Source organism: Nyctereutes procyonoides, unplaced genomic scaffold (assembly GCF_905146905.1).
Source record: "Nyctereutes procyonoides isolate TBG_1078 unplaced genomic scaffold, NYPRO_anot_genome, whole genome shotgun sequence".
Taxonomy (NCBI): Eukaryota; Metazoa; Chordata; class Mammalia; order Carnivora; family Canidae; genus Nyctereutes; species Nyctereutes procyonoides.
The window spans coordinates 40250350-40278199 of NW_026575140.1; the positions used below are offsets into that span (position 1 = coordinate 40250350).

A 27850-nucleotide genomic window follows, 5' to 3' on the forward strand; every position below is an offset into this window, starting at 1 on the left:
AAGAAGCACAGAACTTGGGATTTGGAAGCTCAGCTGAATTTGTCCGTTTCTTTGAGGGCAAAGTAGAATGTGGAGTAGTTCCCTTCCTTAACAAAGGAAATGGATTTTACAGATTTAAGAACTTCTGTTGAGAATTAACTATGCCAAGAAGCTCACATCTATGATCTCATTTAAGCCCTCCCAACAATATTTGGGAGGTGTATAAGAAAACATGAGTAGTATAGAAAGCATTCAGGTTTTATAATCAGCCTAACTTTAAACTTGGAAGGTGAATCCAGGTTTCATCAACTGCTTGTTATTTGAATTATCTTCTGCATATTATTAATTTCCCTGAGTCAAAGACACTTTATAAAATCATGGGGATATGAATAAATATACCCTACAGGGTGGGTATTCTAATTAAATGAGAAAATGCAGGTAAAGCAATCTGCAGAGTGTCTATCTCTTAGTCTGAAACTCTCTGAAATCAAAGCATGAAGCATGCACATGATTTTTTCTGGAGGTGATCTTCAGGAAGAGTGAAGGTCCAGGAAGGAAATCAGGGAAGAGGGGAAAACTAGTACACGGATGTTATTCAGTTGGTCACCAGCACAGAAGACTGGCACTCGAGCTTCCTTCCCTGGAGTGTTATGAAAGTATCTTAGAACGCTTTACTGAAAGAAAAAAGTGAGCAGTATCTATTCATCAGAAACCATCCTCCACTAGTCAAGGACAGTTCTAGGTCATGCATTTTCAAGTTGTGTATGCTGTTCAGCAAGTTCCTGCAGCCACCAAAGAAATTTTCAGCAAGATAAATAAGGGACAAGGTGCATCTGGTTGCTACTGCACAAAGCTAGTCAGAACCAGTCACTCCAGCAGCAGCTGGGCAAAAGAAGGAGCCCACAAGGTTTTTTAGGGACACACAAGAGGAGTCTGCATGTTTCCTACTGCTATATAACACATAACCACCAACTTAGTGGCTAAAAACAACACAAATTTATTACTTTACAGTGCTGGAGACCAGAATTCAAAAATAACTCTTACCTAGCTAAAAGACAGTGTCTGCAGAACTGCATGCCTACCAGTGCCTCTAAGAATTCCACCTCTTGCTTTTGCCAGCTTCTAGAAGCTCTCCTACAAGGAGGCTTGGGTTTACATTGGCCCCACCTGATAATGCATGGTACCATTCCCATGTAAAGATCATTAATCACATCTGCCAAGTCCCTTTTGCTATTTAAGGTAACATCTTCACAGTTTCATGGATCAAGACATAGACATTTTTGGTATGTCTTTGTTCTGTCTACCCCAGTGTCCGGTATAGGAATCTTAAAAATGTGTATTAGGGTTTTTTTTCTTTTGCTGATCACAAGAATTTCCATCTCCCTCCACTCCACCTGTCACAAATTCTGATGAAATCACATAGGTAGTAAGTGGATAGGCAAAGCCACAAATTCCTATTAGCTGGTTGCAAATTCAGTGATTTGGGAGTCTTGGCAGTCCACTGGGGGATGTGGTAAAGGAAGGTGTTGGGGGTGCTGCTACTAGCACAAGAGCTGATGTGATTCAGGGCTGAGTGAGAATAAGCCAATGATAATGAGGAAAAAGTTCACCAAAAATGCCAGAATGGAAGCATCAACAATTTCAGACTCTATTTCAACTGTGGTTAAGCTAAATTGCTTTCAGTTTGCAGGAAATGGAGACTTACTATATTTAAGTTGCCAAAAACAGATAACTTTGACGAAAATATAAAGTTGTTGAATCTAAAACAGATCATCATTCCTCTGAAATCTTGAATAAATACTAAATGAGAAACACTATTTAGCATGACTTCTTAACAGGACAAAATTTTGCTCAGATTTTCAGTGAGAACATTCAAATAGAAGATACAGGTGAGAAAAGAAGACATAGGTGAAATTACAATTGCTCCAATCTGAATATTTATACCAAATATGTGAATTAAAAAAGTAAATAAAAACAAACATCTACATAACCACCATCTAACTTGAGAAAACAAAACAAAACACAGTGCCATAATGTGGTACACAGTTACACAATGTCTTGAGAATTCCTTTGCTTCTTTCTGATCACATTCCTTTCTCTACTCCCTAATAGTGATCACTATCCCGAACTGTGTGTTTATTATTCCTTTTCCTTCCTTGATAGTTTTTTTTTCAAATTGTCCATATATTCCTAAATGATATATTGTTAATATTTCATATAAATGGGATCATGTAGTATGAGTTCTTTTGTTATTCAATCATAGTGAGACAGATAGCTTTAGCTGATTCAATATTTTACACCTGTGTATTAATTAATTGCATAGCTAAACCACAATTTGTTTATCCACTCTCCTGTCAATGGAGTTGTTTCCTCTGTGGTGATATTTGCTTCTCTTGTTTTGTTTTTGTTTCTCTCGTCTATTACAAAGTAATGAATATGTTTTGTACTTCACTCTTCATGCACATGTCTAAGAAATTCTCTAAAGTATAATTCTAAGAGAGGAATTTCTTTTTTTTAATAAATTAATTTTTATTGGTGTTCAATTTACCAACATACAGAATAACACCCAGTGCTCAAGTGTCCCCCTCAGTGCCCGTCAACCATTCACCCCCACCTCCCGCCCTCCTCCCCCTCCACCACCCTAGTTCGTTTCCCAGAGTTAGGAGTCTTTATGTTCTGTGTCCCTTTCTGATATTTCCCACACATTTCTTCTCCCTTCCCTTATATTCCCCTTCACTATTATTCATATTCCCCAAATGAGTGAGAACATACACTGTTTGTCCTTCTCCGATTGACTTACTTCACTCAGCATAATACCCTCCAGTTCCATCCACGTTGAAGCAAATGGTGGGTATTTGTCGTTTCTAATGGCTGAGTAATATTCCATTGTATACATAAACCACATCTTCTTTATCCATTCATCTTTCTATGGGCACCGAGGCTCCTTCCACAGTTTGGCTATCATGGACATGGCTGCTAGAAACATCGGGGTGCAGGTGTCCCGGCGTTTCATTGCATCTGAATCTTTGGGGTAAATCCCTAACAGTGCAATTGCTGGGTCATAGGGCAGGTCTATTTTTAACTCTTTGAGGAACCTCCACACAGTTTTCCAGAGTGGCTGCACCAGTTCACATTCCCACCAACAGTGTAAGAGTGTTCCCTTTTCTCCGCATAAGAGAGGAATTTCTTGTTTGTAAGGTAGACATATCTTCAAATTAGGAAGGAATTCTAAATTGTTTTCCAAATACATTGCAAAATGTAGAGTTAGCGACAGTCATGTGAGTTGTTTTGTTTTATATTCTTACCAAAACTTGATATTGGCAGACTTTGAAATTTTTGCCATTCTAGCAAATACAAAATAGTATATACAATATAGTTACAGATATAAAACTTACTTTTATCGTAGTCCTCTTGTGGCTTGTTTGTAAAATCTTCCCCTACCCCAAGGTCACATAGATATTCTCCTACAATAATTCTAAAACTTTGATGGTTCTTTTTCAAATTTGAGCCTTTAACTATGATAGTATTTTTTTAGACAGATAGATAGAAATCCAACTTAATTTTTTCCAGTATAAATATTATTTTATCCAGTATCATTAAATAGTCTCTTCTTTACCCGATTATTTGTATGGCATGTTTTGTTACATGTTCCATTTGTAGATGTCTGTGAGTTTGTTTCTATTTCTATTATAATTTTATTGATCTATTTGTCCCCAAACTAATACTACACTTTTAATTATTAGTGCTTTACATAACGATCTTGATGTCTAATAGGTCATGTCCCTCATTTTCTGCTGCTTTTCCCCTGTCAGAGGTATTTTGGCTTTCCTATATATGCCTCCTATACACAAATTTTAGAGTCAATTTAGAATTTTAGAATAAATTTGTTAGGTTGCACAAAAGCCTCAGTAAGATTTAACAGGAGTAGACAAATCTGAGAAAACTTGATAGTTTAAAATTTCTTGCATCCTATAGATGTACAATGTCAGCACAAAGAGACGTTAGAAAAGAGGCACCCTCTGCTACCATGTAATTCCTCTGCTGTTATGTAAACCTTCCTTCTGCAACACTCGTGGACAGAGTGCATAAAGGTATATGCTTAGGTATAAGCATTCCTTATAGAACTAGAACACTGGGAGAGCATTATGGAATAGTTTAATCCAACCTGCAAAAAAAGTTAGTCATCACCTAGTCAGTTCCTTAGACCCTCTATGCCTATCCTAAATGACCTGGTAAATGCCAACAGGGGAACAATTATTACACTTAATCCTCATAACAATCCTTGATACATATTACTGTAGCCTCTTTTTGGTGAGGAAACTGAGACTCAGAAAGGATAATTATTACATTCGAAACTTCACTTCTGAATTGCACTGTCTGATGAATGTCTGATGAAAAGTTATTGTTAGTGAAGTTACACAAGAAATATAAATCTAACAAATAGAATTTCTTGCCTCACAGTAATAAGTAGAGATTTGTGGATGAGGAAAGAGCCCCTCTGTTGAGATGAGACAATGCATAACATCCATGGGAGTTTAATGCTGGAGATTAGAGAGGATGGCCTCTGAACTCAGGTGGGCCGGCATTAGTGTCCCAGACTTAGGGACTTGTTGCAAATTCCTTTTCTTTTTCTTTTGGCTTCTTTTTGACATGATTTAGATTTAAAGAAAATGTATAAGAATGATACAAAGAATTCCCCTATACCTTTTCCCAGAGTCCTTCTTAAGTGTTAACCCATCTCCACATTTGTTTTATCATTCACATACGTACACACACATTGTTTTTCTGAACCATTTGAAAGTAAGTTACGGCCATGATGGCTGTTAATAATTCAGTGTGCATTTTCTAAAAACAAGGACATTTTATTGCATAACTAGAACAATTACAAAATCAGAAAATTAACATTGATCTAATTCTATTATCTAACCTTCAGGTTGCATTCAATACTTTTCCACTTACCCCTATCTTGTCCTTCATATCTAAGAAAATCTCAAATCTCCTGTTGCATTCAGTCTTTGTCTTTCATGACATTGACAATTTTTAAAAGAATAAGACAGACATATTTTAGAATGTTTCTCATTTTTCAGTTTCAGGTTATACATTTTTGACAGGAATATCCCAGAGGTGATGTTATGTCCTTCTCAGCACATGAGGTCAGAAAGAACATATTCTTTGTCCAAATGACTTTGGTAATTTGTTAGGATGAAATCTCTGGGTTCTTCCAGTTTTAAAATACTATTATTTTCATTTTTAATCAATAATTATCTATGGGACAAAACTTTTGGATCTAAGTAAGTATCTTAATCTCATTAATGTTTTAACCATTAGTTTTATCATCTTATGATTCTTCCCTTAGCAATAAATATGATGATCCTTGCCAACTGGTGGTTTTTTTAATTTCATTGTTCTTTATTAAGTATTACATGGCCTTTGACCCAAGAAAGAACTTTTGCTTCTTCCTCATTTGCTTATCTTTATCATCTGTATATCTGTATAGAGTCAATGTGGCAAGTTCCTAACCTTCATGAACCTCAGGTTTTCCTCCATAAGAGAGCAATGATAATATTTACCATCTATATTTGCTATATAGATTGAATAAGTTGATATATATAAAGTTCTCAAAATCATAAGCATCCAATAAATTGGAACTATTTATTTTAGCAATAATAATAACAATTGTCTGACTATTTTAATATCACTGACAAGATTGAGATGCCATTTTTTTTAGTACTTTTTGACTTTGGACAATTCATTTAATCTCTCTTGATCTCATTTTTCTCACTTATAAAACAAAGAAGTTCAGTTAAACAGTCTCTAAAGTCAACTGCAGTTCTAGTGTAAGAAACCAAGATTCTTAAATTCATTTTCTTCCACTACACCATCAAATACTCTGTACTAACTTTGCAATATGAATATTTTCCATAATTCCTAGTGTCCTTCCAAAATTCAAAGAATATATATTTTATCTCTGAATAAACAGTTTGAGTATTCCATTTAATCATACTTTATATTTTACTAATATTAGTTGGTCACAGCTATTTTCCAGCTATGCTGATGATTTTTGACAAAATGTGAAATACTAAGGACAGATGGCTTGCAGCTCCAACTGTTGGGGTTTATTTTCCTCTGCCAACAAGGTCTGTGATCCTTCAATGGACTGTGGCCTCAGACCACATGATGGCTCTGATTTGCATATTAGAGGAGGAGGAATTCAAACTTTTAAAATTTCTTTTGAAAACATATAAGTCACATAAAGAAGTGTACCAGTATATAGCTTAGAATTTTCTTATAGGTAGACTTGTACGAGTCCTTACACATTGTAGAAATGAAGGATATATTAATGGAAACCTAGTAAGTAGATTAATCCCATTCTTAAACATTTCCCATAGGAAAGATTGTCTGGGAGGGTAGGAGGGCCCAGGACTTGAATTCTGAATATAATATTCTGAACTTAAATCTTAGTTCTTACTAGTCCTGTAAACCATGCCAAGTTACTTAAGTTCTCTACATTTAAATTCCTTCTTATGTCAAGCTATAATAACATGACACATTTTCCTAGAGATATTTTGAGACATAAGTCAGTTCCGGTGAAAGCACCTAGTACATGATGGGTGCTTAATAAGTATTTAGTAAGTAAGAAAGAAAATAACTTCTGGAATAAATAAGGTTCAGAATGGCCAGAACCACCACCTTTAGCCTTTTCTACTATTTCAGCAAATGAACTTGGGAAGTTGGGAAGTACTGTCTTCCAGTTTGGGCATCTGAGGACTCTAGGAAATGAGTCCTTAATGACAGACCTAGTACAGGAGCCAGACTGGATGCAGCATAATCATCTGAGGGGTACTCAGTCATGAGTGTTGCCTCATCTTGAAGAATGTAAATCTTATAGAAGGGCCAAGATACTTTAAGTACTTCCCAAATGAATTTGATGTTTTGGAGCCCCTGACCTAAAATTAAGAACAATGAAGAGCATACCAAGTGAGCCATCAAATCATGGAGTAAGAACCAGGACTGGAGGCACCAAATGAGCTACCAGGAGCACAACATTGATGTTGAATACTGGTACTTAATACCTAATACTTACAAGTATTTAGATATTTCACTGTACAGGAGTATAGGCTCTGAAATCAAATTATCTTGGTTCATATCTGGATCCTACCACTTCCCAGCTATGTGACCTTGGCTCAGTACATAACATCCTTGAGTCTACTTCCATATCTCTAAAATGAAAGCTTTTGTAAAGTTTAAATGAGATCATCTGGTGAAGCACCTAATACAGTGCTGGCAGAGAGTAACCACCAAATGAATGTTAATTGTTTAACTATCCTGAGTTCATCATATGCTTTGAACAAGTGTCTTTATACATGCTGTTTCCCATGCTTGAAAAGCCTTTTCCACATTCCTCTGCTTGGTAGATTTCTTCTCATCTAAGATTTAAGATCCCACATCAAAATGCCATTCTCTTTTCTCTGTATGTTCGTCTCTGTCAGTGAAATCCTTCATGTCATGCGAATCTTTTTGTTATCAGAAAAATATCCTGATTATTGCCTACCAAGTCCTAATTAATCTCCCCTTTCCTGTCTTCTTTCACACAGATCAAGCTTACTTGTCTGAATTGACTTTAGAGATATAGTTCTTAGTTATGTTTGTGCCCTTATTTCCCTATTATTTTCTCTCTAAATACTCTCGTTGGGTGAACTCTTGCTTTCTCTTTTCTCCAGCTCTACATGTTGATGATGCCAAAATCTACTTCTCAAATTCATACTATTCGCCTAAGCCTAAAACCCATATAGCAAATATCCTTCCCCAAAATAGCCTCCTGGATGTCTTGAAAACACTCCAAATTCAACATGTACAAAACCAAGTTAACTCTCACCTAAAGTTTTTCAATCATCTCTTTTGTGCCACTCTGGAAAATAGTTTGGGGATCACTAAAAATATCAAACATAGAGTTATCATACAATCTAGCAATTATAATGCTAGGTATATTCCCCCAAAAAGTTAAAACATAGTTCTGCACAAAATTGGTACATTAATATTCATAGATCATTATTTGGAATACCCAAAAAGTAGAAGCAACCCTAGTATCCACCAATTGATGAGTGAGTAAACAAAATGTGGTGTATCTATACAATAGAATATTACTCAGCCATAAAAGTGAATGAAATACTGACACATGGTATAATATAGATGAACTTTGAAAAGGTGATGCTAAATGAAAGAAGCAGACAGAAATTATATGGTCCATTTATATGAAATTTCCAGAATATTCAAATCCATCAAGACAGAAATAGATTAATGGTTGCCAGGGAATGGGATAGAAGGAGACGGGAAATAATCTCTAATGGGTATGAAGTTTCTTTTGGGGTAATGAAAACATTCTAAAGTAGATAGGGTGATGGTTACACAACTCTGTGAATATATCAAAAACCACTGAATTTTGTAGTTTAAAAGGATGAATTTTGTTACATGAATTGTATCTCAATTTCAAAATAAAACATCTTTTCCTATGATCCTTTTTTCAATGTATGACACCATCACTCCATCACAATCACATTCACTAACCTTGAAAATGTAACATCTTTGGCTTCCTGTCATCCCCAACACATAAAAAATGTCAAAATATTTCCAGTTTTCTCTTTAAATAATCTCTCTGAGCCATTATCTCCAAGTAAGGGATCATCTTGAATATATGCATAAGGTAGAAATATTAATTCTCAATTTTTCATGGTGCTTTATAGTTGACAAAGCTCTATTCTTCATCTTATTATCAAATGAACCCTGTAACAATGAAAAAAAAAAACAAATAATTAAGTGATTTACCAAAGTTATATAAGTTGGTTTTAAACCCAAGACGTTTGATCCAGAGTCCAACATTTCTTTTGCAGCATGTATTGTGCACCTTGTATGGACATACATACAATCACTGGAAAATATCTGCAGTAGGGACAATTCATTCTCTCCAATTGTAAAGGAAGGAAGGCAAAGGTTAAAGACATACGGACAACCTCTCATTTATAGCTGCTAAGGGGAGAGAACAATCATCACTTGAAGGTCGCCTCACCTCTCCCTGCTGGAGAAGTGGAATTCAAATGCCAGTCCGTAGACAAACAGAGAGCAGCAAGCCTTGATAATTACCACCTGATAATTGGATTTTCTAAATTATATATTTGTTATGCAGAATGAATTTTAAATAAATTAACCATCAATACTTTAAATTAGAGGTTCTCGATATGAGATTATTTTGCCCCTCCACCCCCAGGGACATTTGACAGTCCTGGAGATTTTTGTCAGAACTAGGTAGAAGTTGGCAGGTGCTATGAGAAGTCAGTCAATAGAAGTCAAGGATACTGCTAAACTTCTTACAATGTACATGACAGCTCCCCAAACAAAGAATTATCCAGTACAAATGTCAATAGTGCTGAAGCAAACAAAACAAAACAAAACAAAATGGGGTGGGGGAGATACCTGGGTGGCTCAGCAGTTAAGCATCTGTCTTTGGTCAGGGTGTGATCCTGGAGTCCCAGTATCGAGTCCCACATCGGGCTCCCTGCATGGAGCACGCTTCTCCCTCTGCCTGTGTCTCTGCCTCTCTCTCTCTCTCTCTCTCTCTCTCTTTGTGTCTCTCATGAGTAAATAAATAAAATCTTTTTTAAAAAAATAGTGCTGAGGCTGAAAGAACCTGCTTTAATTTTTTTTTAAGATTTTTATTTATTTATTCATGAGACACACACACACACACAGAGGCAGAGACATAGGCAGAGGGAGAAGCAGGCTCCACACAGGGAGCCCAATGGGGGACTCCATCCCGGGACTCCAGTATTATACCCTGGGCCAAAGGCAGGCCCTAAACCACTGAGCCACCCAGGGATCCTGAGAACCCACTTTAAATGTATTTTTAGTTACTAAGGATTGCAAGCTATATTCCCAACTGGCAGATCTCTGTTGTTTGGATGTAAAGGACTCACACCAAAACAGTTCATGGCCCAAGATTCTCAGGCTTTGCTTAAAATAAACAGTTCTTGTGGATTCAATTCAGTTGACCTAAAACTTTAATGTTTACCTACTGTATTCAAAGCACTAGGCTATGCACAATTGGGAAATATGGAAATAATTATAACATGCTCCATACCTTTCAGGAACTTCTAATTTATTAAATGTGCCAACTTCCTAAAGAACAAGGACAATGCATTCTCAGTACCTATCAGAATTTTTCAAAATTTTCCCCAAATTGTCTCAAGTTCCATACCCAACTTCACTTCCTCCTTTTGTTCAAAGACTTTGACTTATACCTGGCAGAGAAAATTGAGTCCCTCTGAATGAACCAATTTAGTCTTTGCTTCCTCTCTTCTATATTTGTATCCAATTTTCCCTCCATCTTTCAAGTCTCAGAGAAGGGGCATCCCTCATGTTCTCCAAGTCCAACTCCTCTGTTCCATTTTTCTTTTTAGTCCCCTCACCCAACTGCATCATCTTTTAAGAACATACTTGATTAATAAACGTATATCTAACTTACATAAAATACATGATTCAGTGATCAGAACATAGGAAGTGTCCAATGAAGTAGCTCTTATATTCCCTCTCTAGTTCAAGTCTTTCTGATCTCGAAACATAATATATTCTTAATCTATACCCATCTTTATTTTTTTCCTTCTCCTTGGAACCAACTTGTCTCTGTTCCCACGTTCTTATTTCCCCCTAACTTAACATTTTGAAACCTGATTCTGCCTCTACTACTCACTGAAATTGCTCTTGAAGATGATTACCTCCGTATTGCAAAATTCCAAAGACCACTGGTTCTTGAACTCGTTAAAGGATGTGCCCTTTCCTACAAAAATGACCATATATATACATATACAAAAAGTTTTCATAACATTTTCAAAGAACTGACTGATACATCCATTGACCTCTAGTCAAAGGGCATTGCATTTAACAGAAATTAGTTCTCACTGGAGAACTCTTGCATTTAACACTGTTTTCTCTGGATACCGGGGGCCAGAGAGAAGAAGAGATTTTACCATAACTTTTTGAACACTTATTCCATGCCAGAGCTATGTAAGATAAGCACAGAGAGATAACAGAATAAGATCTATATCCTTAAGAAACTTGAATTAAGTACTGTTTGGGGAAAGAAAAAATAGCTTTGAGATTTCAAACCTGGGTGCCTGGGAATATGGTGTTGGGATTTATTTAAAAAGGAAATCAGGTGGGCAGCCCGGGTGGCTCAGCACCGCCTTCAGCCTGGGGCGTGAGCTTGGGGACCCAGGTCGAGTCTCACGTCAGGCTCCCTGCATGGAGCCTGCTTCTCCCTCTGCCTGTGTCTCTGCCTCTCTGTGTGTGTGTGTCTCTCATGAATAAATGAATAAAATCTTTAAAAAGGGGGGAGGAGGGAAACCAATAGAGGTTATTTATGCTTACCAGTAAACCACCAACGTAAACAAAAAAAAAAGAGCCAAGGAAACAAAGTGATCTGGGAATTCAAGCACTTAAGTTTGGCCTTAGACACATTGTGATTGAGGAGTAAAGAAAGATATCCAGATGGAGAAATGGGGGGTGGCGGGGGATGGAGTTCTAGCCCTCATAATGGAGATTTTGGCCTACTAAGGAGAATCTGAAGCTCAAATTTGACTTGAATCAAGGATCAAACTAAGTAAGGTTTCAAAGGTCTTATTCTTTAGATAACCTTCCATAGAGAGATCTTTAAAAATCAGTATTTGGGTAAGAATTTTAAAATTTAAGCAGTGGATAAAGTCAATGGTCATTGGATTCAGATAGATGTGATGTTTGAGACCTTGAGCAAATATGTAAATTTACTAAGTGCTAATGTCTTCATCTGCAAAATCATCATCATCATAATAATAATAACATAATGTAATAATAATAATAATAACTAACTTACTATGTTGAAGAATATTTAGTGAATTGTACTGTCTTATATACAATAGATGGCCCTTAATTAAATCATGTGATTAAATTATATGACATCATTATTATTTTTACTATTGGAATTTTATTTTAATTAAGTGCTCATTTATAAAGTCTTGAAGACTTTTAAATCAACTTTTTTGTTATTGTTTTATCCCATCCATATTCAAGAAAAAGAGCCAAGAAGGTATATTTCATAAATTATAACTTCCTGGCATCAGTTCCTTGAATGTTCTGTACCTTCATCCATCTATAGGATGATGGTAACTTACTTACATACAGATTTATGAACCTAAGGCTCTTAGAGTTTTTCAGTTACAAAAAAAGTTGGAATGAATGAAGACAATTGAGTCATTAATTTATTAATTCATTTATTCATTGAATGCACATTGAATATATTCTATATGCCAGGCACTGTGATAGGTATTGACAATAAGGAATAGAAAAGGGGCAGCCCGGGTGGCTCAGTGGTTTAGCACCACCCTCAGCCCAGGGTCTGATCCTGGAGACCCAGGATCGAGTCCCATGTCGGGCTCCCTGCATGGAGCCTGCTTCTCCCTCTGGCTGTGTCTCTGCCTCTCTCTCTCTCTCTCTCTCTCTCTGTGTGTGTGTGTGTCTCTCATGAATAAATAAATAAATAATATTTTTAAAAAGACTATATCTATATAAAGATTATAGACTTATAAGGACATTTAAAAAATGATTTCACTAATTTACAATTCTAAACTGTGATAAGTACCAGAGATGAAAAGAAGAGCAAGTTAGGAAATAATGTGGTAGGGAATCTGATCTATTTGGACATCCAAAGAAAGCCTCCTTGGAGAAGTGATATTTGAACTGAAGAGTCAATTGAGTGATTGTCAGGGGATGGGGCACAGTGAAGAGTTTTCTAAGCAGAGGAAACAGCATATGTCAGGACTCTACAGAAGAAGGGTAGAATGTAACTTAGAGAAAGAGAAAGAGGGAAAATCAAGTTCTATTAGCAGATGTGTCAGCAATAGAGGAACACTACTTAGATCTCCATTTAAAGAACTTCCTCTGAGAAGTATGGTTGATTGTCAGCCTCTAGACAACACACTTTGGATCAAAGTGTTCATACTGAGACAAGGTTTTTGCCAAGTTGCTTTCAACCAGTGACTAAGCACAGTGTAGGTGCTAGAGCTTTGTCATTCCCACTTGACACCTCGAATAGGCAATCTTTGCTTAGAGATTTCTCATTAGCCTGGTCAACGATTTCTCAAAATTGCACTGTAGTCTGAAACTCTTTCCACTTATTAACCTTCTTCTTTCCCTTTATCTTGTGGTTACTTCTGTTCCCTTACCCTAACCATTCACACACTTTAGAGCAATCCCAAATGTACCATTTTCATCTTAGAATGGACTACTCCTGTCCCCATTTGACTTAAAATTGGTGGCTCTGACACAATCCAGCCCATAATGGGTAGTTCCCATTGCATGTTCTTTTGGTGACCCATCAGCAAGCCTTCTGTTTCTTCTAGGACCCAGTAACCCACAGGAAACTACTTCTCCAAAGGCATATAATTTTCCCTTGCAGATGACATGGCCATATCCAGAATCTCAGGGACCTATGGTGCGATTCTCCCAATAGGGTTTACCATAAACTCAATACTACATCTTTCCCACCACTGACTCTTGAAATTCTGTAGGAAAAATAAAATAAAATAAAATAAAATAAAATAAAATAAAATAAAATAATAAAATAAAATTCTGTAGGGTCTGCACAAGCAGCAGGGTTGCTTGCACTGCAGTCTGGACCTCAAAAATGACCTCAAGGCCACCAAGAATATACTGAGGAGAAGGGGTATTGACATCACTCAAAACTGCAATAGTGGCCCACTAGGCAGGCCAAAACTGACACTAAGAGAGTGGTCTCAGAACTGGGGTCCTTAATAGCCGTGGACATGATGGAGCCCCTATTTCTTTAGGTGATAACATTTAAACACCAGAAGCCAGGTCCACTGTGACCTGGGCACTCTCCTCCACGAGGATATCTTTCCAGGTCCCACACTGGTAAAGTGATCAGCAATTATGTTGAAACTTTGTGCCAAGAATTATCTATCCCCAAATTCCACTCAGGATGGGGTTTTCCTTGCTAGTTGGTCAGTGCATGAGCCAGTTCCCAAACCTTTTTTCTCAAATCACTTTCGACACCACCTTTTTTACAGTTTAGGTCTTCTGAAAAGCAGAAAACAAAATGGACTTGATGAACAAGGTGTTTATTGGGGGAAATGTGCAGCTGAATTATAGCTATAGTCAGAGGTGGGTGGACTTGAAAATAAGCAGAAGGGGAAAATCTTTACTCAGGTTTAAGCAGTGAACCTGTTTCTCCACATTATGTAGAAGGAAAATTGGCCTAAAGTTAGAAGACATACAGTGTCCTAGACAATAATTAATCATCTAACCAGATCATAGGAACCTTAATGAAAAAACCTGGACGATTAAAGACGGGAACATCTGGGATAGAGCCTTGTGAATGGACATATGTGAGAAACCACAGAGTATGAAAAGTTTTGCATTACACATTAATGCACCCCAGGAAGCATCCATCATGGAAGAGACATTGAAGAACAAAGAGACAAAATGACTCAGCCAGTTGACATAAACCAGCCTTTATAATCATCCATTCCAGAACTGTTATGATGGACATGTGAATGGAGCAGCCACAGAGGCAGAAATAGGTGTAATGCATGAGCCAAACATCTGGATTCCACCTTATTGAAACTGATCTAGCTTCTATTAATTCTGAATGCTTAATCCAACCAGCCATTTCATAGCAAGTTAACTACACTGTGTCCCTTCCATCCTAGATGGACAAGTAGTTCATCTTCAGAGTGATATATCTATTCTCTAGTAGATTTTCTTGCTTACCAAACTTCAGCCAGCACTAAAATTCAAGGATTTATGGAATGTCAATTAGACCTTGTGAATTACACAATCATGAAACATCAATCAGATTAGCATCTGACAAGGGACCCACTTCAAAGTGAAACAGGTGCAGTAGCAAGACCATGACTAGAATTCAGTGGTTGCATAGGGACAGAAAGCAACCATAATACTTTTAAGTGAATTTGTTTATATTAATTACCCATAGCATTTACATAGATTTGAATGGAATCACATATCTATGTGTATAGCAGGCTGCAAATTCAGGTAAGAATTGATGTGTTAGTTTGAAATCCACATAAGAAGACCAGCAAGCTGGAAATTGTCAGGATTTCTGTGTTGCAGTTTTGAAACAAAATTCCTTCTTGAGGGCAGCCCAGGTGGCTCAGCAGCTTAGCACTGCCTTCAGCCCAGGGCCTGATCCTGGAGACCCAGGATCGAGTCCCACGTCGAGCTCCCTGCATGGAGCCTGCTTCTCCCTCTGCCTGTGTCTCTGCCTCTCTCTCTCTCTCTCTCTCTCTCTCTGTCTCTCTCTCTGTGTCTCTCATGAATAAATAAATAAAATCTTAAAAAAAAATTCCTTCTTCAACTTCTGTCTCTGCTTTTGAATTTTACTATAAGCAAGAAGGAGAATCCACCCAGTACCTTAAATACTTTTCTTAGAAGATCCCTAGCTAGATATCCAAATTCATCACTTATAAGTTCTACTTTCCACACAGTAGAACAGAAGTCATCACATCCTCTGCCACTTTATAATAAAAACCACCTTTTCTCCAGTTCCCAATGTTTTTCATTTCTGAGACCTCACTAGAAACAACTTTCACATTCATATTTCTACCAATAATCTCTTCAAGGTAATTGAACCCTTTTCCACCAAGTGCCTCAAAACTCTCCCATCTTTTGCCTATTACCAATTCCAAATCCACATTTTTGGGTATTTGTTACTGCAGCACCCCACTTCCTGTTACCAAAAATTATATTAATTTCTTAGGGCTGCTGTAACAAAGTATCAAAAAATTTGTGGCTTAAAACAATAGAAATTTATTGTCTCACAGTTCTGGAAGCTCCAAATTCAAAATCAAGGTGTCCTACTCTCTCTCATCAAGGGCCATACTCTCTCTGATGGCTTTAGGACAGAATACCTCCCTGCCTCTTCTAGCTTCTGGAATTTGCTGGCAATCCTTGGTGTCCAGAGACTTTTATATGCACCATTCCCACCTGGCTATCTTCTCTCTCTGTGTCTTCACGTTGTTTTCCCTCTGGGAGGGTCTGTTCCTGTGTCTAAATATCTCTTTTTTGTAAGGACATTAGTCACATTGGATCAGGGCCCACCCTAATAATCTCATTTTAACTTGACTACTTGTCTAAAGACCCTATTCCCAAGTAAGATCACATTGCAAGATGATAGTGGTTAGAACTTCAATACACTGTTTTTTGGCGGGAAATAATCTAATCCATAACACTATGTGAAAACAGTTATTCAGGCTAAAAATAATGTTCAAGTTTATTTGGACAGTCAAACCCTTGAGAGGCCACTCATTATTCTAAGTCCTACAAGTTGAAAGAATTACTAACTTTAGCCCAATCTCTTTCATTTTACAAGTAAAAGAAATGAAGTCAGAAATCAAACCCATATCTTTTGATTTAAAATCCAGCCCAATTGTATTATATGATCCTACTCCATCCTTTGCCTAAGCCATTTAAATATAAGAGATTCTAAAAAGGCTTGTTTTTTAAGTAATCAGAATACTTGGGTAACAAAATGTATCATTTCCCAGAGATTTAAAAATCTTTGATTGGATGCAAATACTTTTAATCACCTAAATGGAAAATATAGTGCTTTGGAGTTATATCATTCATGTTTGGCTAAATTGTAGAAGGCCCAAAATCTTACTGGCTTGCAAAAATAAAGATGTATTCTTCCCTCACATTACCTGTTCATCATGGGTCAGGTCTGGCTCTGTTCTGCTTTATCTTCATGCCATTACTCAGAGTGAGGAGCAACCCCTCTTGGGGGCATGCAGAAATGAAAGGGAGGCCCAAGCACAGAGCATCTTCCTAAGACTGAACCTAGACCAGGAAAAAGGGAACCCTCTCTACTCCTCATTCATCATTTTACACACACCAAGTAACAAACAACAATATATATCACTGAGGATGATAAAAAGGCATAAACAAAGAACATTGCCCTGTAACACATGTCACAAGAAGAGCTGAAAAGTAAGGATGGAGTATGTACCTTGAGAAACCACCACTTCACCCCATCCCAGCACCACAGCTTCCATCTTAAGCACATGGCATTTTTAGGAAAAAGGTTGTGATGCTTTAAGGTAACCATAGCAACAACAAAGCCCAAGACTCACTCAACTCTTAGCTAGATTTCTCTCAAATCTTCACATCATTGGCCTGATAAGATGTGTGCCATTTCTAGGAGCAAAGTAGTATTTACTTGTCTCTATTATTTTTCATGAGACGTATTGCATTCATTAAAAAAAATTACAAAGAAAATAACCTATTGACAGGAGAAAAAAAAATTTAACAGTATCACAATCAGAAAGGACCCAGGTATTGGACTTTAAAATGACAAGGGTTAATATGTTTAAAAAATAAGTGAAAAAGTTAGAAAATATATGAGCATTATTGGGAAATTTCAACAGAAAGATGAAAATCATAAAGGGCAAATGGCACCAGGAGAAATAAAAAATGACTGCACTGGAGATGAAGAATTCCTTTGTTGGGCTTATTAAATTTAACACAGCCAAGGAAAAAATCAGTGAATTTGAAGACAGATCAATTAGAATTTATCCAGGTTGAAACACAAAAAGAAAAAAGTGAAAACAAACATATAAAACACATGTCAATGAATATAAAACCAGAACAAGACATTGTATGACATTATCAATCTAGCATATATATAATTAGAGTCCTACAAAGAGAAGGAAGACAGAGATAATAATGCAAGAAAAAAGATAGTTGAGGGAATAAAGGCCAAGAATTTTGAAAAAAAATAATAATAATAACAAACAACCTCAAACCACAGGTCCAAGAAACTCAAAGAACCGTAAACAGGATAAAAATGAAATACCTCATTTTGCTTATCCTCTCAATGACCCTATGAGGTAGTGAAAGTAAATGTCCATATGTTTGTAGATGAGGAAAGATTAAGTGTTTTGTCCCCATTCACATGAATTTTCAAGGAGACAGAATTCTGAAGGTTACCAATGACTTCTTTTCTCCATCTGCTATTTTGTTGAATTTGTTTACCACCTCTCCTACATAATTGCCATGCAGTTGTGGGGATTTAATCTCATTTTTTCCTCTTTTAAATGAGTCTAAGAACATGGGTTGTTTTCAGACACTATATTTAGAGAACCTATCACCAAACTTGGCATAATTCTGCATAGTTTCTATGACTTCAGGCTGTGGGGACCATCTGTGAATCTACTCTCTCAGAGTTATGGGCAGGAGGTGAGTATGGGTTTCTTCTACTCTTAGATCCCTGTATTAATCTGAAGGTTCTATAGTTTCTGTTCCTTATCGTGGCTGGAGGACACAAGGATACAGGACAGCCTTCTATGGTGACTAACATTTGTTTTCTGCATGTTTTAAATGCTCTCTTCTTCCCTAAGAGGATCATATTCATCTAGTGAATTTGTTCCCTGGGGGCTGGGATGAGGAAGAAGGGTTAGAGCAAAATCCTTCTGCCTCATTTTTTTCTCCTAAATATTTCTCTGTTACATCTAAATTGCTGTTTTCTAAAACAGCAACAATATTTTTACTTATTATTTTGCTTCTCATTTTCTCCACTGAAAGCCTACCTTTGAAGCAATATTTGTTTCTTGACTCTCAGCCTGAATGGGAAAATGTCACAAAGTTAAACAGATATACCCAAGAAAAGGGAGAGAAAAAGGCACATCAATTTATCATATTACATACAGTCACTATCATCACTGTTCTGATTACCATTATTAGAGAATCACAATTAGTTTAATAAACAAAGACTTTTTTTTTATTATTCCTAAGTGCATTCCATCCCCTTTGTATACATTAAAGCCAATTAACGCATGCCAGGGTCATTCTGGCAATCATCTAGCAAACTTCTAAATTATGTATAAGATGTCTTCTGTATCCTTCCAGCTCCCAGATCCTGCCTCTTAACTAGTAGGTATTCATATCTCTTAGCTTTGGTTTCTCTGGATGGATTCTGAGAGTTTTTACCTCTGATCCATTGATTCTTCCCCTCCTGATTGTCTCAACTAACACATTCCACACTTGTTCTGTCTCCAGGGACCCAAAGTTCAACACAGATTCTTCCCAGTGAACATGCAGGCTCTTTTCAAGATTGAATGATAAAAACATTGCAGGGACGCCTGGGTGGCTCAGCAGTTGAGCATATGCCTTCGGCTCAGGGCATGATCCTGGGATCCAGGTTTGAGTCCCACACCAGGCTCCTTGCAGGAAGCTTGCTTCTCCCTCTGCTTCTCCCTCTGCCTGTGTCTCTGCCTCTCTCTCTGATGAATAAATAAATGAAATCTTTAAAAAATGCAAAGAAACAAAGCTTCAATGAGCTCCCACCAAAGTTTCTTTCTCTCTTAAAAAAAAAAAGTCTGCTCCAAAGTATGCAAACATTTATTGTGAAACATATTTTCCCGTTCTGTATAAAAGAATATAAACACGTTGGCTGACATATGGGCCCATGTGTTCCTTCACCAAGGTGTGATGAGACTCAGAGCAGCATATGCGCCAGGTGATAGAGAGCTTGCCACAGTGTGGGTGGGAGCGCTGCTGTCTTGTAAAGCAGGTGCACAAAACCCCATGTGAATAGAAGGCCCTGTGAAGTGAAATTGTGGTTACTCAGACCCACAGCTCTAACATGGGACTATTAGGTTCAGATTCAACTGTTTATTTAGTGCCTTCAATGTGAACTTAGTGGACTTTAGGACTTATAAAGTCACAAAAATCACCCCACAGCGAAATTATACCTACACCAGTTGAGAACTTGAAGAAATTTGATGAACTTTCTATAGTGGTTGTTCTCAAATTTTAGCGTCAGAAGAATCACCTGGAAGATGGTTACAACACAGATTGCTGGGCACAACGTCCCGGCCTCCCTCCAAGTTTCTGAGTCAGCAGCTCTGGGATGAGGCTGTATAATATGCACTTCTAACATATTTCCAGGCGCTGCTGCTGCTGGTCCAGGAACCAGACTTTGAAAACCACGTTTCCAACATGTAGTGCATAGTGCTGAGGTCTTAAACCCTGATAGACTGAATTATGAAACATTGGTGCTATTAGTCAAAGCCACGAAAGCTAAGTCAGTCATCATGCTCAAGAGGCAGAGAGGGGCAGAAAATGGGACACCATGCTAATGAAGTCGCAATGGTGCTAAGAATGTGGAATCAAGTCTAGGGCTGAGGTGATTGCCACAGGCACACCCAGACTCCCCACCACCAGGTTTAAATCGCTGCCAGAAATGGGGTATTAGGTAGGTCCATCAGACTTTAAAAGTACATAATTAGAGTGGTCAGGATAAGATACCAGTTTTTGACTTTTAATGTTTCATTCTCACTGTTCCTATATCTTACTGTAAACTTAGATTACGTCAGAAGACAAGAATTCCAAACAGAAGTATTGAGTGTGTGCGTCCTAATAATAGGTGAGACTCCTTTCAACTCATATATTAAAGTTCTTCTAAGTATAGGCACCTCATTGGCTACAGGGAGAGAGATGAGTTCAGGACAAAAGGTAACTGCCTTTGACTTTAAAGATCTAATAATCTAGAAATGTACCTGCCTCAAATCAGACTGTTACATGTGGCAGGCACAGAGGGAGAAGGGATTAATTAATTCTAATTTGAGAGAAGCAGCATCAGAGAAGCCTTCATGGAAGAGATGGTGTGTAAGTGCACCTGAGAGCTGAATAGGAATTTTACTGCAGAGACATTTGAAGGATTGTTTTTGTTTAATATATGGAAGGAAAATAATTCCCTCTTCTAGTCAGGGAATAATATTCTACCTTAGATTCATTTCCATTCATACAACAGGAAAATATTTTTTTTTAATTTTAAAAGACTTCCAAAATGAAGGTAAAAATATAGAGGAAAGGGCAAATGGAACAAACACATTTACAAAGGCAAAAAGTCTTTCTCTGTAGAAAACATTTTGTTTTATTCTAATCTCTTTCTTGCTTACAACCCTCATAGGAGCCTTTCATTTAGAGCTGTCGAATTTCCAGAATTCCACTGTGTATTTGCACAAACTTCTTAGAGTCAGAGTGTAAAACAAAGAAAGGTTTGTACCTTAGAGGCTTCCTTTCTCATTCCACAGACAGTATACTGGTTGCAAGAATTAGCTGCTAGTATTAATAGTAGTAGAATGTAATAATCTTATTGTGGATTGCTTTATAGTCTCCACTAATGGACTTGTGTTAATCTTCCAGGGCTGTCATAACCAAAATACCACACATTTGGTTACATAAACAACAGAAATTTGTTTCTCAGTGTTCTGATACAGGTTGGTTTCTGGCGAGAACTCTCTTCCTGACATGCAGACAACAGCTCTGTCCTCACATGGCCTTTTCTCTGTGCAGAGAGAAAGTCTCTGGTGTCTCTTCTTCTTCTTATAAGGACACTAACCCTATCAGATTAGGGCCCTGCACTTATGATCTCATTTAACATTAAGTACCTCCTTAAAGATCTATCTTTAAATACAGTCACATTAGGGGTTAATGCTTCAATACATGAATTTTGGGAGAACACAATTTAGCCTATAAAAGGATTGTAAACTCCTCAGGCCAGATACTTATTTAGCCTATTTTGTTTCCCCCTGTACTTCCACCCTGTTTCCTGGTACACATAGGTCATTTGAGTTGAATGAAATTCACGTTTACTCCCAGTGAATTAACCCAACAACATGATGGTATGGTCAGGAGAAATATTACTATTACTCCAAATTCATACATGAATAACCATGGCTCATAGTCAGTATATAGTATATGCTAATCACTGTTCTAAACTCTGCATGAATTAACAAATATTATTCTCATTTTAGGAATGAAGAATTGAAGCCCAGAGGAGGTTAAATAATTGTCCATGGTGATGTCTATTAAATGGCAGAACCAATATCCAAACCCCAATAGCCTGGCTCCAGAGCTCATGGTCTTTTTTTTGTTTATTTTAAGATTTTATGTATTTATTCATGAGAGACATAGAGAGAGAAGCAGAGGGACAAGCAGGCTCTCTGTGGGGAGCCTGATGTGGGACTCGATCCCAAGACCCTTGGATCATGACCTGAGCCAGAAGGAGATGCTCAACCACTGAGTCACCCAGGTGCCCCAGAGCTCATGGTCTTAAACACTAGGCTACATGTTTTACCCTGAGGGCCACAGAAATCTTAAGACTTGTTCACAATTTCTTATTTTTCACTTGTATTGGTTTCCTAGGTTTGCCATAATGAGTTACAACAGATTTGGTGACTTAAAACTACAGAAATGTATTCTCTCCCTTTTTTTGTTTTTGTTTTTTGTTTTTTGCTGTATGATCCCATTTTATTTTCTTTTTAAAATATTTTTTCTATATTTTTTATTGGAGTTTGATTTGCCAACATATAGTATAACACCCAGGGCTCATGTATTCTCTCACAGTTCTACAAGGCAGAAGTAAAAAAATCAAGATGTTGGCTGGGCCACACTCCCTCCCAAGGCTCCAGGGGAGAATCTGATCCTTGCCTTTTCAGCTTCCAGGCACTCCTTGGCTTGTGGCTGTATCACTCAAATCTTTGCCTCCATCCTTACATGGCCTTCTCCCCTCTCTGTCTCTTCCATGGGTACCTCTTGTAAGGATACTTGTCATTATATTTAGGGCCCACATGGATAACTCAGGTAATCTCATTCCAAAATCCTTAATTACCTATGCACAAGCACTTTTTTTTTTTCAAATAAGGTCACATTCATAGGTTCTAATGGTTTAGGATGAGGACATATCTTTTGGGAAGCCACCATTCAGCCCACTATGGCACCAACAGTAGGCAGTGATCCAGTATTTGGGGTACCATCAGTACCTGCTTTGCCTAGCACTTCTTTCCTAGAAACTTTTCCTCTTGCCTCTTCCCAGTCTCATTCAAATGTGTACCATGGTTCCTACTATGTAAAGTATGCCAAACCCTTGGCCACAGTTAGTTGACCCATGGTGCATACTAACTCAAAACAATCTGAGATGTACCTGCTTTAAGAAGTTTGGCTTGGGGTCAAGAGAGGAAAGCAACAGAATCTGATTTTTTAAAAATTTGGTTGCTCTCGACAGCTACATTTTTCAGCAAAACAGAGACCAAAGAGAGGAAAGCAAGCTGCCAGGAACATAGCATTTACAAGTCAGCATTCAGGGGCACCTGGGTGGATCAGTGGTTGAGCATCTGCCTTTGGCTCATCGTGATCCCAGGATTGAGTCCCGCATCGGGATCCCCACAGGGAGTCTGCTTCACCCTCTGCCTATGTCTCTGACTTTCTCCGTGTGTCTCTCATGAATAAATAAATAAATAAAATCTTAAAAGAAAAAAAAAAGAGTCAGCATTGAGACTGAGAGCAAGCACCTTAGTCACTTTGGGGTCAAAATGGCTCACCTTGATCCTGCCCCTGTTTCCCAGCAGGAGCACCAGAGAATTAGAGGAAACCATTGCAAAGAGAGAAAGAAGGGAGGAGAAAGAGAACATAAACAGACTTGTACAGAAAAGCAGCATGTAAGGCAGAGTCCTGGTGACATTCAAGCCACTGGTTTTAGTTTTCTTGAGCCTTAGTATGATTTCTGTAATTTGGTTCTATGAGTTGTTCCAGTGAACATATATATTTTTACTTCAACTTAATCAGGTTTGGGTTTCTATATTTGCAGACAAAAGAATTCAACCAAAAAAGCCTGGAGTCTTTTAACTTCTGATCCTAACTTTCTCATTATTTTCCAAGAGAAGATTGTAGCTGAAAGAGGATGGTGGTTCCTGTGAGGCTGTAGCACCTATGAAAGTAGAAGCCTAGGTCACTGCACTGATGTGGTGAACCAAGTTATCTCTTGTTAGACATGAAACTCTCTCCCTTGCTTAGCTTTTTCAGAAAATATATGCCTCTTGTCCTTTCAGCATGAAGACATGAAGACCAGTAGATGCTTTAATTGATGATTTAAGAAAACCTCTATTAATATTAACAATTATACTGCACCATAAGGAGGTAATTAAATATATTTGGCTATTGCACCCCATACAAAGTGGCCCAGAATGCCGTGCTTTTTATTGCTCTGCTGCTGCTGTTCATGGTCTTTCTTCTTTTCTCATCTATAGCTTTGAGTATACCTACTGCTTCTAATATGCCATTTTCACTATTTTAGATAATCAAAGGGGAGAAAAATTAATGTAGACTAATTAACATTTCAGGTTTTTAAACTTATAATCCAAATTATTTCAATTTCTTCTGCAAACTCTTGACCTCAGTCTGACCTCGAAGGACCCCTTTCTTGCATCACAAAGAAAATAAGATATCCTAAATTGGCCACCATACACGCCTTTTCCTCCTCGTAGAGTAGACACTTTAGTGGAGAAAGAAAAGAAATTATAGAGCGGTACCTCGGTGGCTCACTGGTTGAGCATCTGTCTTTGGCTCAGGTCATGATCCCAGGGTCCTGGGATTGAGTCCCATATCAGGCTCTCCTTAGGGAGCCTGCTTCTCCCTCTGCCTATGTCTCTGCTTCTCTCTGTGTGTCTCTCATGAATAAATAAGTAAAATCTTAAAAAAAAAAAAAAAGAAAGAAAGAAAAGAAATTATAGAAATTATTGAATGGAGCTAATTTTTTTTTGGCTCATTTTCTAGTTTGCTTACACAGTAAATGGGTTCACCTTCTGTCTATGGGCACCATCATTTTTGAAGTAATAACAATAATTCCCATTTGTTGACTGCCTACCCTGGCCCAGGACTTTTACATAGCCTACCACATTTAATCCTTACCACCCTCTTATTTAAAGATTAACAGCTCCACTTTATAAGTGAGTAAACCCAGGTTTAGAGAGAATGAGTACGTTGAGTGACCAATGTCATAGACCTAGAGAGTGGTAAAGTCACGGTAGGTGACCTAGAGCTTTTGTTCTTTCCATGGCACCAGGCAGGGTGAGAGTGGGTCTGCACTTTGTAAGCACTGAGCCTGTACTCCAAAGGAAAAGATAGGGGAGCCTTGGGATCTGTAGTGTTCTTGGGCAGTTCAAATGATTTGTTATCTGCCTGCATTTGTTTCAGAGTAGCAAAGTAATCTATCCTACTCAAAAGCAGCTGAGAATTCCTTTTCTGCTCCAAAGCCAGACCAGCACTAAGTTGGTCTGATATATATTAAGTTAATAAATTTTTCCCTCTTTTCCTGCTGTACTTTTTCGTGCATTTTTCTTCATTTGCTAAATTTTTAATGTATTTTCATTTTTAAAACGTTTCCATAAGGTTAGTGGCTTCTTATTTCCCCTGGGCTCTTCTATTCCCCCAAATTGTTCATCACATGAGCTAGTGGAAAGAATCTGTAATGGAGGCACAGGAGACTGGGTCTCATTTTGGCCCTCCCCAGACTGTGAGACTATGGGCAAGTCCCTTCCATTCTCTGAGCCTCAGCATCCTTGTTCATAGGGAAGAATTAGGTTTCAGACACTAAGCTCCTTGCCAGCTGATCCCTTTGCCAGTTCTGCTGCATAGCAACCTGCACTACCTTCTCTGTTTTGAGCAAATGTGCATAAACACTACTTTCCTCATAGTTCTCTTCCCCAAAGTAAAAACCTTCCATAAGCTATCTTTCCCATGTGTGAAAGGAGGGGTTAGTTTATTCTTCATATTCCCAGAATCTCTCCACATCATTGTTTAACAGTCATTAATTTAATTATCAATTAACTTAACTAATGTGATAAAAACTAGAGATTCAAAGATGAGCAAGCCATTCAACATATCCTCGGGTACTCAGAGAGGCAAATTGGGAAAATACAGAGAAGGGAACCTCTCGCATCATGGCAGATCCTACCGCTAAGGAAATGCTCCCACAAGAGATAATGAGGCTAAATCTTTAAAGCAATGGGTCTCTATGAGCAGTCGGCAGTCAGACAGACCTAAGATCAATCATACAGAACCAGTAGCTGTATGACCTTGAACAAGTTATTTTACCTCTCTTTTCTTCATCTGTAAAATGAGAATAACAACACTAAATTCATAGAATCATTAGGAAGAGCAAATAAGGGACGCCTGGTGGCTCAGTGGTTGAGCGTCTGCCTTCGGCTCAGGGCGTGATCCCGGGGTCCCAGAACTGAGTCCTGCATCGGGCTCCTTGCATGGAGCCTGCTTCTCCTATCTTTGCCTCTCTCTCTGCCTCTCTCTGTGTCTCTCATGAATAAATAAATAAAATCTTTTTTAAAAAAAGGAAGAGCAAATAATGTTTATTCACTAGAAACATGGAAGTGCATACTATGTGTCAGGAGCTATGCTAGATTCTAAGAATATGTGAAGGAAATTTTATGTTAAATATGTTAAGAAAATTTTTAAATTATAAATATATGTTAAGTATGTTAAGAAAATGTTTAAATTATATATATATATATATATATATATATATATATAATAAAAAATACCAGACACCAGCCTAAGCACTCTGAGTATATTAATTCAGTTAATATACACTGTGTATGCTTATTAGGTAGGCATTATTATTACCTATTATTATTGCTCTTTTAGAAAATAGTACACTAGTGCAAAAAGAATAAGTGATTAACACAAGCTGACGGAACCAGTAAGTGGCAGATCCTGAATTCTGACCTAGGCAGGCAGACTCCAGAGTCTATTCCCCTAACCACTGTATCACTTGCCCCTACCAACCTAATCACAGTGCTCTATTATCTCTACATGCTCCTGTGGGATTTGTAAATTCAGTAAGCCCTTGCAAAGCTGTCAGTACAGTGGGAAACACAATCAAACCATCATGAAGTATAAAGTCATCACTGGGCTCTAGAGTGGACTTAGGACCAATCCCTGTCTGTTAAGAGCATCATCCTATCCCATAGAGATTGGTTCAGTGATGTACACATGACCCAAACTGGCCCTGGAACTTCTGCAGAAATTAATCAGTAAAGCTCTTTACCAGTAGGGTTGCTGAAATGGTAGTATATAAACTGGATGCCGCCGGTGGCAGTGCTAACAGGAGGCAGACGCCAACAGAAAAAGAGGCAGAGCCATGAAGCCCTGACAACGACCATCCCTGTATCATGAGTCATCAAAAGCTCTGTCTTGTTTAGGCCAGTTTGGCTTTGGGTTTCTATTACTTGCAACCAAGAGTCCCAGCTAGCACACTAAGAAAAGGATATGTAAAGTGCTTTACACACAGTACCACTACTCACCTGGTAGTTGTGTGTACAGTTATTTTTGAAGAATAAGTAGAAGTTAATTAAGTAGAGAAGGAAAAAGTGTGCTCAGCAGAGTGGCTGGTGTGTACAAAAGCACAAGAGAGCATGGCCTATTGAGAAAGGCTAAATATCTACATCACCCAACTATAACATCCAGACTTCATCTGCTTATTGTTATGTGTTGACCTCCAGAGAACTCATCTTGATTTGAAAACTTTAGTATCAGGCATAGAATTTTCCACTTCATTTCATTCTCTGTTCTGAAAATATTGAAGTGACTACACAAAGATATCCTAACTTAGTATTTCTGCTATACCTGCAAGGAATTGGCTGAAACTGTCAGATTGCTGACCTCCATGCAGTAGGTCTTTAAGATCAGCAAAAGTATCCTTTTTATCTTTAATCTCACTAAGGGTCTTCATAACCCTGGTCTAGCATATTCTAGAGCCCAGTCCCTTCTGATCAGTCTGTCCCTCTTCAGGTAATCATTACAAGATTATTATCCATATTTCATGATAAATAAACAAAGCCTTAGAAAGATGACACAGTTGATATTGGGGCTAGGCTGTGGTGGTTCTGGAACTTGAACCAAGTATATCTGATTCCCAAGCCCATACTCTTTGCATTATGCAGCCTTTAGTTAACAC

The 27850-nt window shown here is 37.8% G+C and overlaps 1 long non-coding RNA gene across 1 annotated transcript in view; it reads right to left on the minus strand.

Moving 5' to 3' along the window:
• Positions 1 to 8356: 8356 nt before the first annotated feature.
• Positions 8357 to 27850, minus strand: part of LOC129497574 (uncharacterized) — a 47721-nt gene continuing 28227 nt past the window's right edge. The window contains exon 4 of the long non-coding RNA XR_008661963.1: positions 8357 to 8760. This is a non-coding gene — a long non-coding RNA (uncharacterized LOC129497574). The remainder of the gene's footprint in view (positions 8761 to 27850) is intronic.